This window comes from Piliocolobus tephrosceles, unplaced genomic scaffold, assembly GCF_002776525.5.
Source record: "Piliocolobus tephrosceles isolate RC106 unplaced genomic scaffold, ASM277652v3 unscaffolded_35667, whole genome shotgun sequence".
NCBI lineage: Eukaryota > Metazoa > Chordata > Mammalia > Primates > Cercopithecidae > Piliocolobus > Piliocolobus tephrosceles.
In genome coordinates, this window is record NW_022319495.1 from 3,042 (window position 1) to 13,871 (window position 10,830).

The 10,830-nt window shown below is 36.8% G+C and overlaps 1 pseudogene; it reads right to left on the reverse strand.

The window, feature by feature from the left end:
• Positions 1-1,373: 1,373 nt before the first annotated feature.
• LOC113222856 lies at positions 1,374-8,523 on the reverse strand (annotated as a pseudogene).
• Between the last annotated feature and the right edge of the window lie 2,307 nt (positions 8,524-10,830).

Here is a 10,830-nt window from a genome sequence, read left to right on the forward strand (position 1 = left end):
GTGAATGATGTTTGCCAAAGTGGGCAGTGCAACAAAGTAGGCAGAACAAGACCAGAAAGTTTTCTATCACCCATTCCCTGTCTTGATGCACCAAGATTTGCAAATCTGCATAACTATACCTTCATAGAACCAAATTCAATTTGGATTCAGTACATTTTCTTTTTTAAAAAAAATTAAACCAGCCAGGCGCAGTGGCTCACACCTGTAATCCCAACACTTTGGGAGACCAAGGCAGGAAGATCACTTGAGCCCAGGAGTTTAAGACCAGCCAGGGTAACATAGGGAGATTCCATCTATACAAAAATAAAGAATAAATAAATAAATTAGCCAAGCATGGTGACAAAGTCCTGTGATCCGAGGTACTTGGGAGGCTAAGGTGGGGGGAACGTGTGGGCATAGGAAGTTGAGGCTGCAGTGAGCCAGAATCGCTCCACTGCACTCCAGCTTGGGCTACAGAGCAAAATCCTGTCTCAGAAAAAAAAGAAAAAAGAAACCACTGAATTATCAAATATTCACAATTATTATACATTTGCATTGCAAATGAACTCCCAAATCCCCACCTGCTCCAGCAATGTTATCTCTGAATAACTTGAATTAATTATTATAGAGATAATGATAATGATGCCAAAGAATTTATCCTAATTAAATGTTCTATCATGAAGAAAAGGCAAAAATTCAGATCAATAATGATTTCATTTTATTCTTGATTCTTTTGGGGACATTCAGTTCTGCTAAGCACAATAATTTGATGAATGCTTTCATCTTCACTATGATTATCAACTTTTTCTTACATTTTACCCAACACACAAGTCCATATAATACAAGTTTTCTGAGCAAACCTTTACACATTGATAAATTTTAAATATCCTTTAGCTAGTCTTTGCCACCCTTTCTGTGTTATCTCCATGAATTAAACTAACATGAGAATAGTTCCATTTTGTCAGAAGGCAACCCACCCAAGATAGTCAAAAACTTGCTCATACTCTACAATTCACACAGAAAGAAGTGACACACATTTATCTGAGATATAGAAGATATTTAGTAAGAATATATTTATTAATTATAAATCCCATTCATACTTTGTATGCAAATATTAATTATTCTACTTAAATTGAATGAGTAATGCTAATATTATCATGCTAAATTTTAAAAGCTAGCTACAAAGGTAGTAGACATATGCTCTCAAATACATATAAAAGTTTTTAAAGGAGGTGCCTTAAAATAGGAATAATAATTGGCTCTAGGTGACTTCTTTTAATTTTTCTGTATTATTTTTATAATCTTGAAAACAAGGAAGTTGTTTTTTAATGGCACTACTCTATGTTAACTGACTTATTCCACTAAATCTAAACTACAGGATTCAGGACACAAATTTATGGTGAAATTCCAGAAGTTTCCTCTGGGTACAAAAGGAACCCAGTAAAAATGCTGTCATCCTCAGCACTGACATACACCCTATTCCAATCTTTTGACACTTCAAGCCAGACTTGGTCTCCTGCACTTAATTTCAAGATGATGAGGAGAGAGGCCTGGTCTATTTCGTGACCATAGAGAGTTTCTCTGGACTTGAACTGCTTCTTATCCTGGGCCACCAGACTGATTCGAGCAGGTTGCACCCTCACCGTAACATGGTAGGAAAAAACATATGTCCCAGGAATAGAGCAGTTAAACTTCCCAGTGGCAGGACTATAATTCCCTTGGTCATTATAGAGAACCTTTTCAAATTTGATGGGGATGTTAGGAGGAGGAAAAGGCTTTAACAAAGCAGCACCGAAAACCGACCGGGGCACTCTAGCCACCTCACCCTTGGAGCCTTAAAAGCCCCGAAAGCCCTTATTCCCAATGGGGCCTCGGACCCTTTTGCTGCTAGTGTCACCCTTTGGCCCAGTAGGTCCCAGGAGACCAGGAGGACCTAACTCTCCCTTTTCTCCTTTAACCCCTGGATCACCTTTGGCCCCAGGCAGACCACTGTGTTCGCTTTTGCCTTCCATTCCACTGTCTCCTTTGCTACCTTTTTCTCCTTTCATACCTACCTCACCTTTCTGTCCTTTTCCTCCCCTCTCCCCAGAATCTCCACAGTAGCCCTTATCCCCCATCTCCCCCTTCTCTCCCTTGGCTCCAGGCCCTCCATGCAGGCCCGGTGAGCCCATAGCCCCTTGGTCTCCTTTTTCTCCTTTGGTACAATTCCCACATGTGTCTCCCTTGGAACCTTTTTGTCCTTTCACTCCTCCCAAACCAGTGTTTCCTTTATCTCCCTTAGGGCCAGGTTCACCTGAAATGGAAAATTAAAGTAATGTTTAAGGACCACAGAGGCCATAAGCAGCATGCTATTACCACAGAGCTCAAAAAAGTAGAAACAAACCTACTAATTAGGAAACCTGGTTCTTGCCTCAGTAAAAATTGTGCTTAGGAGGCTCTGACAATGAATAATTTATATTATGCCATGCTCTTAGAAGTGGAATAGTTAATGCTTCCAAGAAACAGTGGCTTATATTCAGATGTCATATATCTAGTTATTTTTGTTTTTTACTTTTAAGATAATAAAGAATACTAGGACTGTAGTTGTTCATTGTATTCCATTGCCCTTTGCATTTACCCCCATATTGTCCATTCGAGCCTAAATTATTATTGGCAAGGAAACTGAGACCCAGAACAAGTGAGGGATTTTTATTTTCCATTGACAGCTAGAGAGAGAAGCAGAACACAGATACTATTACCTGGTCTCCAAATTCCTAGACTGGTTCTCCTTCATCAAGTCAGTATACCAAATTATTAGAAGAATAACAGTAATTTGTATTTTCAGCTTACCTCTCCAATCATTTTAAATACAAACAGGAAGAGAATGAAGGGCTATATTGTGCACATGACTGTACACAGTAGATACATTTCATGCTCTACCTTGTGCTCCAGGTTTTCCTGGGTATCCTGGAACTCCTTGGTCCCCACGTTCTCCTTTGAGCCCTAAAATGATATTAAGATTAACTTTTTACCAACTACATCATTTATGATATATTTAATATTCCTCTCACAACCATGTCACATTCCAGTGTTTTCTTCAACCAAAATGGGCTAAAGGTAAAATTGTGTGGAAAAAGAATGTAGGCCGGGCATGGTGGCTCAATCCTATAATCCCAACACTGTGGGAGGCCGAAGCGGGTGGATCACCTGAGGTCAGGAGTTCGAGGCCAGCCTGGCCAACATGGTGAAACCCCATCTCTACAAAAAATACAAAAAACTAGCTGTGTGTGGTGGCGCACACCTGTAGTCCCAGCTACTTGGGAGGCTGAGGCACAAGAATCACTTGTACCCAGGAGGTGGAGATTTCTGTAAGCCGAGATCACACTGCTGCACTTTAGCCTGGGTGACAGAGTGAGACTCTGTCCAAAAAAAAAAAAAAAAAAAAATGTATTGAGGGTCATTAGGAATAATTAATTTTAACGGGTAAACTATTTAAAAGAGATCTGGAGGCAGTGATCCCTTGAAACAGAATTCATCTTTGCCCTCAGCATTTCCATGGCTCTTCAAACCTCTCATAAAACTCATGACATTCTGCTTGTATTATATATGTAAGTATTCATGGTTTTCCCAACATGAATTTTGAATAAAGTTAAAATGCCTTCTTCATATGGCCACAACGCCTGAGAAATAATGCCATGTTCCCTACAAGTTTAAACACAGGGCACAACATCCTGCAGTTGGCTAAAACTAATGATAACAAAAAAACGTCCAGGAAAAAAAAAAAAAAAAAAAAAAAAAACTGTTCTTTATATGGAGCATCTATGTAAGTATAGAACTGTAGGAATTCATAGTTGAAAAAAATGAAAACATCTGGATTTTCAGATAATTGTCATATTACCATAAAATATGGTTTTATATTGGGCCTCACTAAAAGCCCATACTATTATAGTTCAGTCACACTGAATTGATTTCAACTACAAATTAGCATAACAACAATAATAGTATTGATAATATCTCACTCTTATTACACATTTACTTTGTGTAGATAATTGTTCAAAGCTCTTACCTTTTCTTTACTTAATCCAGCCTTTTTACCTAACATAATTTTTACTTGACATTTAACATAATTTTTACTTGACATTAACACACCCTCTTCTATAACACACAGGTTCATATAACATAACACATTTAATCAATTGGAAAATTTTTAATTTATAGAAGTTTATAGCACCTGCCTTTCAAGAAAAGTAGGGAAGATATTTTTGTCATCATTTTATCAACAAGAGAAGCTGAGGTATGAAAAACTTTAAAGCATTGGACAGAGTCAAATACAACCACATATAACATTGGTTGGCATCAATTTGCTACCTATATTGTTTATGATATAACTAACACATTTTGTTTTATTTTTGTGAGGGAAAAAATAAATCCTAAGCCAAATTAAAAGTGGTGAGAATAGACTCCCCCCAGTTTCATAAGAACAACTAGAGAAATCCCACCATAGGTCATTTAGCAGAGTTTTCTAAGTTGCTAGCTACCCCAACACCACTCTGCATAAAAAGGAAAATTTGGAAATTAAACCATAGGCCATCAGGAAAATAACTGGATGCATTTTGAGAGAACCCAGCCCTAAATGGAAGGGAGGAGCCGATTCTATTCCTAGTCTTTGCCAATACTCAAATACCAACCTTCACCACACAGAGTTATGCTGGTTCTTGAGTTCTTTTAAAAAGTTTAGTTGCTTCCCCTAATTTACTCAACCAGGTCATGATTAACTGGAATGGAATCATTCAACTCATTTTTTTTTCTAACTTTCTGTCTTAACCAAGAGTCCAAGCTAAGCCTGGAACTGAAAGGAAAGTAGAGTTGCTACTTTATAAAGAACGGTTGAATGAATTTCTACTTTTGATCCTTCATCAAAGTGTATTCTTAAGAACCTTATTTTATTACACTTCCCTATTTTTTCTTCTATTTCCAGAAGTCTAGCTTCCAAAATGTGTGAATCACTGGGGAGGTTCATTGCTCATCTTTATTTCACAAGGTTTTCTGCTAACATAATTCAGGCACAAAAGGATTAAATGTTTCCAAGAATGAAAATCACATAACTGACAAGTGTGAAGTAGCTCTCTCTTCCCTTAGCATCTTTTTTTGAGTAATTACTTCACCGAATATTCTACCAGAAATGAGTTAGGCAGTTCCTGAGCCATGTGGAGGGTGATGTATAGATGGTATTAGGTCTTTTGACATGTGACACTGAGGCTAAAACATTTAACTTGATGGATAGATGGTATTTCTGCAGGCTGCTGGTATTCACTTAGGAATTTCTAAATATCCTAGTGAATCTGTAGCTTTCCTTCAGTACCTTTAAGCACTTATAGAACCAGGGATTTCCTGGGGCAGAAAGCCTTCTTTACTGATACACTTATGGAATTACAGAATTTCTGAGCTTGAAAAGAACTATAAAAGCACTCATAACTACAAATCTTCTTTGATAGTAAACAAGGTATAAATAAATATCTAGTTCATCTCCTTCAATTTCCAGGTGAAAGAAAATGACTGGCCCAATGTCATTATTATAAGCTTGATTACTTCTGTTTTAATTAAGATGTCTTCCCACCACTGACACTGGCTCTGATTTCAGAGTGAGCCAAGGGATATATTAAATTCCTCTTAGCAGGCATACTATCTACCTAAATTGAATATTCAGAGAATTGCCTGCACTAGTTAGTTCCATCTAATACAAAATTATTTGCATACAAAGGAAGTAGGCTCACATGAGCATGTACAGGAAGGGTATCTCTGTACCCTTCCCCAGAGACTATATACTCTATGGCTGCTAGTCACTAGATCAGCCAGGTGACCAATGAGAGATGGAAAAGCTGTGTGACAATCTGTGTGCCTGCATGCAGGCATTCAATGTTCCCAGGTAAGTTTAAAATTTCTCAGTTGGCTATTTAGAAAGTTAACATATTTATATCAAATATAATGTGCTTTACCAAATATTTATATTTTTTAAAATTGACTCACCTTCAAGAATCTAGTATTTAAGTAGCAAATTGCTCTTCTGAAAAATTATGCAGGATGTCTCTTGAGTTTTGACATGAATGAATTACCTACCTTTCTCTCCTTTGTAGCCTTTAGGGCCTTGGGGCCCAACAACCCCTGGTGGCCCTGGGATCCCCAAATTTCCAGTCTCGCCTTTAGCACCTAGAAATGGGATTGTAAATCACATCAGAATATAAAAGTTCTCTTTTGAAGTTCATTAGATAGGGGGGAAAAAAAGCATTTTATTGCAATAAATAAGTATCAATGACCTAATGATAACATCTGAGTGAAAATAAACCATCACAGAGTCCTAAGGGCAATATTTTTGTCTGATTTGCATTTTTGTAGTACCTGAATAGATAAATTGAGCCCATTAGTACTTGTCACTGTATTCATGGCAGTGATGGAATGATTCAGGGAAGCAGCACTATATCAAACAGGACCAAAATGATAATCTGACACTTAACCTCATGTGGACCACACTTTCACATTGGAAGTAAAAACACCTAGCACCTTTGCATTTGCCTTTTATTCACTTGCTCATTTACTCATTAACTATTTCTGAGGTGTCCTATACACCAAGCACCTCGCAAGGTGTTAGGAATGCAGCCATCAATATTCCAGCGGTCCCTACTCTCATGAAGCTGAGAGTCTATGGAAGAAAAGTATTGAACAAATAGCCACACAAATACATAGAAATTGTCAAATTGTAGTAAATGATATAAAGAAAAATACGAAGATCTTACTGAGGACTTAATTGATGAGATCAGAGGCTTCCTTGAGAAAATGGCATTAAGCCAAGACCCAAAGAATGGACTAAGATTTCCCAAAGCAGAGTAGCTTCCCTAAGTAGGACCAAGATAGTCTCAGCATTCTGAGCTCTTAAGCACTATGCTCTGTGGCAGAACCAGCAGACTAAGACGTATGAGCTCCCCAGGCAGGGTAATAACTTGGCACACCTTGGAATTGTTTGTCATATATATTTAGAGGAGAGAATGAACCCTGAGAACAGCCCAGTTAAATCCACCACTGGGTAAAACAAAAGCCCTGACGTTACAGAACTCACAGCCTTAGCAAATAGTTTAGCAACCAGCTGTGTCTACGTGACCATGCCCTTGGAATTTTCACCCCCTAGCAGCTTACCAGTCAGATAGGATATTAAGACTTCTGGTAAATATAATTTTCTCACTCTCATTAAAATTTTCAGTAATATTTTAGCAATCCTGATATCTTGGTGCCCAAGCTACAGCCCATCTCCTTGACTCCTTAATGCAGCTCTGCATAAATACTAACCGCATTTCCCAAAGGGTCCCTAAAATGGGATGAAATGAATGAAAAGCTTGGTGAAGATGTATAATTGCTGAGTTTATAGCATTAAATTCCTCAGGGAATGGTGAATTTTAAATTGGCATTCTGATCTTAACTTTACCTTGAATTCTCTTCTAAATGACATGTAAAAGCTGAAATGCATTAGAATAAAGCTGAGAGCATATTCATCGTGTATGTATTATAGACATCTGAAATCTTGAAATACATAACCATGGCATTCAAATGAGAAAGTCACTGGGCAACGACACAGTATTGCCTCAGAAATTCAATGAGAAGCAAATGGAATCCTAAGCTTTATTCTCCACCTCAGAGCCATTCCATTTCTAATCCTAACTACAAATAGCACCCAGAAAATCCACCAGTCAGCACATATTCTTGCAAGGCAACAGAAGTTTCATTTACCCTTTTAAAATCAGCCACTAATGAAAAAATTGTACTGGTAATAAACCTGTGCATCTTAAAGAACCACAGCACCATGCTGGGGGTGGTAATCTCTGACTTTGCTCTCACCAGCCCTGTCCAGTATAATTGTCTACAATGATGGAAGAGCTATCTGTGCTGTCCAATACAGTGGCTGTTGAGCACTTGAACTATGGCTAATGTGGCTGATGAACTGAATTTTTTTACCTTATTCAATTTTAATTTTAATATTTATTAATTACCGCATTGAGCAACACAGCACCCATTTGCTTTTATAACAATGTGACACCTAGACCTGTTATCATTTGCATGGCAACATAGAAACTCTTGGGACAATTTCACCCCACAACCTACCTCTCAACTCTACCAACGTACAAGTGAGAAACATGACTTCTTATATTTTCAAATACCTGGCTGTCCAGTCTCTCCAGGTTCTCCTTTCTGGCCAGGTACAGTTGAACAACAATCACAACAATTCAAAAAGAAATCAGCTGTGTCAAGTGTGAAGTTTTCAAAGGGAAAGAGAGTGCCAGTGCCAAAGACAGAATCCAAGGCTGAGGGTTTGGTGATTCATTCTGCCATTTCAGCCATTTCTGTGAAGAGGGTTTCTTCTTCTGGAGGTGGGCCACTGGATGGCTTTAGACCCTTTGGCATCTCTCTTCTCTCAGATTTCTTCATAAATTTGGTATATGGTGTGGTCTTTGCTGTTGTGTTCATGCCAGCAATAGCCAAAATAATTAAAATAGGACAAAGCCAAGAAAACATCCACATATTTGAGGCTGGAAGAAAGATATAATAGTAAAATATATACATATTACATGAGGTCCAAATGAAAAGAGTAAGTGATATAAATATATACTCATATAAAAGAAATATATATGTATATGAACCATAAGAATGAACAATATGCATAATGTAGAATGATATATTTTCAATATATTTAATATGTAAATGTGTGCTTGAATCACTACAGAATATTTTGTGTATTATTTATTGTAAAGAACACTTTACTTCAATTCATCTTTCTGGTTGCTTTCTCAGTATTATATATTGTTCCCAACCATTCAAACTATCTTGCCAAATAGCAAACATGATCTATAATAAATACATCATGACTCAATAGCTCATATACCCTGTGGAAGATAAATGTGTATAATTTCTTGACTGATTGCACTCAGATTTATAGAAATCAAATACATTTATATTAGAAGGAGATGAAAAATATTGAACTGAATAGTTTATTCCAGCAAACTCAATTATTTCAAGAAAAAATACTGTGGAATAGTCCTTAAATCTACTAAGGATAATGGTCCTGTTGTGAGAGTAATTTTTGAAAATCTATTTTAGTAAGTGAAGAGAGAGACAATTAAAAATAATAAATTTGAATATATGCTACATCCTTAGATTCTTAACATGGCATTTAACTCTCCACTTCTTTGCTTTGTAATTTGGGGAGTTTTTCTAGAAATTCACATTTATTCTTGTATTATTTTAATGGGGAAAAATGTGGTTATTCTTAAAAGGCATTTGGCAATGTCCAAAGCGATATGATGTAAAGTTTCTAATGAGGTGAAATTTTGATAGTTCAGAGTATTCCATTCCCAATCAATTCCCAGCAGTCTAGGGGCTGCTAACAGATAGTCAGAGTTATTAATCCACATTTCCTGATAGGAGAAGGCAGCCATAATAAAGATAAATAGTAACAAAGTAAAGATAATGGAAATAAATATAGTAAAAAGGTCTACTGTTTATACAGTACCTACTCTGAGTAGATGCCTTACATTAATTAATCTAATAAGGCCTCACAACAACTCTCCATTCCCCCTTGAGAAGTGGAACATGACAAGGATGCTCTCTCTCATCCCTCCTATTCAACATAGTACTGGAAGTGCTAGCCAGAGCAATTAGGCAAGAAAAAGAAATAAATGGCATTCAAATAGGAAAAGAAGAAGTCAAACTCTCTCTCTTTGCAGAAAATATGATTATATACCTAGAAAACCATAGACTGCCAAAAGTCTCCTGGGACTGGTAAATGACTTCAGTAAAGTTTCAGGAAAGAAGATTAATGCACAAAAATCACTAGGGGTTCTATACACCAATAACATTCAAGCTGGGAGTCAAATCACATCAAGTTTGTAATTCCATTTACAATGCCATGAAAAAAATACCTAAGAGTACATCTAAGGAAGGAAGTGAAAGATCTGGAGAACTACAAGGAGAACTACAAAACACTGCTGAAAGAAATCAGACATGACACAAATAAATGAAAAAACATTCCATGCTCATGGATTAGCAGAATCAATATTGTTAAAGTAGTCATACTGCCCAAAGCAATAGACAGATTTAACACAATTTATTTCAATCTATCAATGTGACTTTTCACATGACTAGAAAAAAATTACTCTAAAATTCATGTGGGACCAAAAAAAGCATGATAATAACCAAAGCAATCCTAAGCAAAAAGAACAAAACCAGAGGCATCACATTACCCGATTTCAAACTATACTGTAAGGCTACAATAACCAAAACAGCATGGTACTGGTACAAAAACAGACACATAGACCAGTGAAACAGGATAGAGTATCCAGAAATAAAGCCACACATCTGTGACCATTTGATCTTTGATAAAGTCAACAAAAATATGTGATGCAGAAAGGACTCCCTATTCAGTAAATTGTCCTGTGATAGCTAGTTAACCATATGAAGAAGAATGAAACTGGACCCCTACCTTTCACTCTATGCAAAAATTAATTCAAGATGGATTACAGATTTAAATGTAAGACCTCAAACTATCAGAATCCAAGAAAAAAAAAAAAAAAAGACTAGAAAATGCCACTCTGGACATCAGCCTTGGGGAAAAAATTATGACTAAGCCTCAAAAGCAATTGCAACAGAAAGAAAAATTGACAAGTGGGACCTAATTAAACCAAGGAGCTTAAGCACAGCAAAAGAAACTATCAACAGAGTAAAGAGGCAACCTACAGAATGGAAGAAAATATTATCAAATTATCAGCTGAAAAGATCTAATAGTCAATCTATAAGGAACTTAAACAGTTCAACAAGCAAAAAAACAAACTA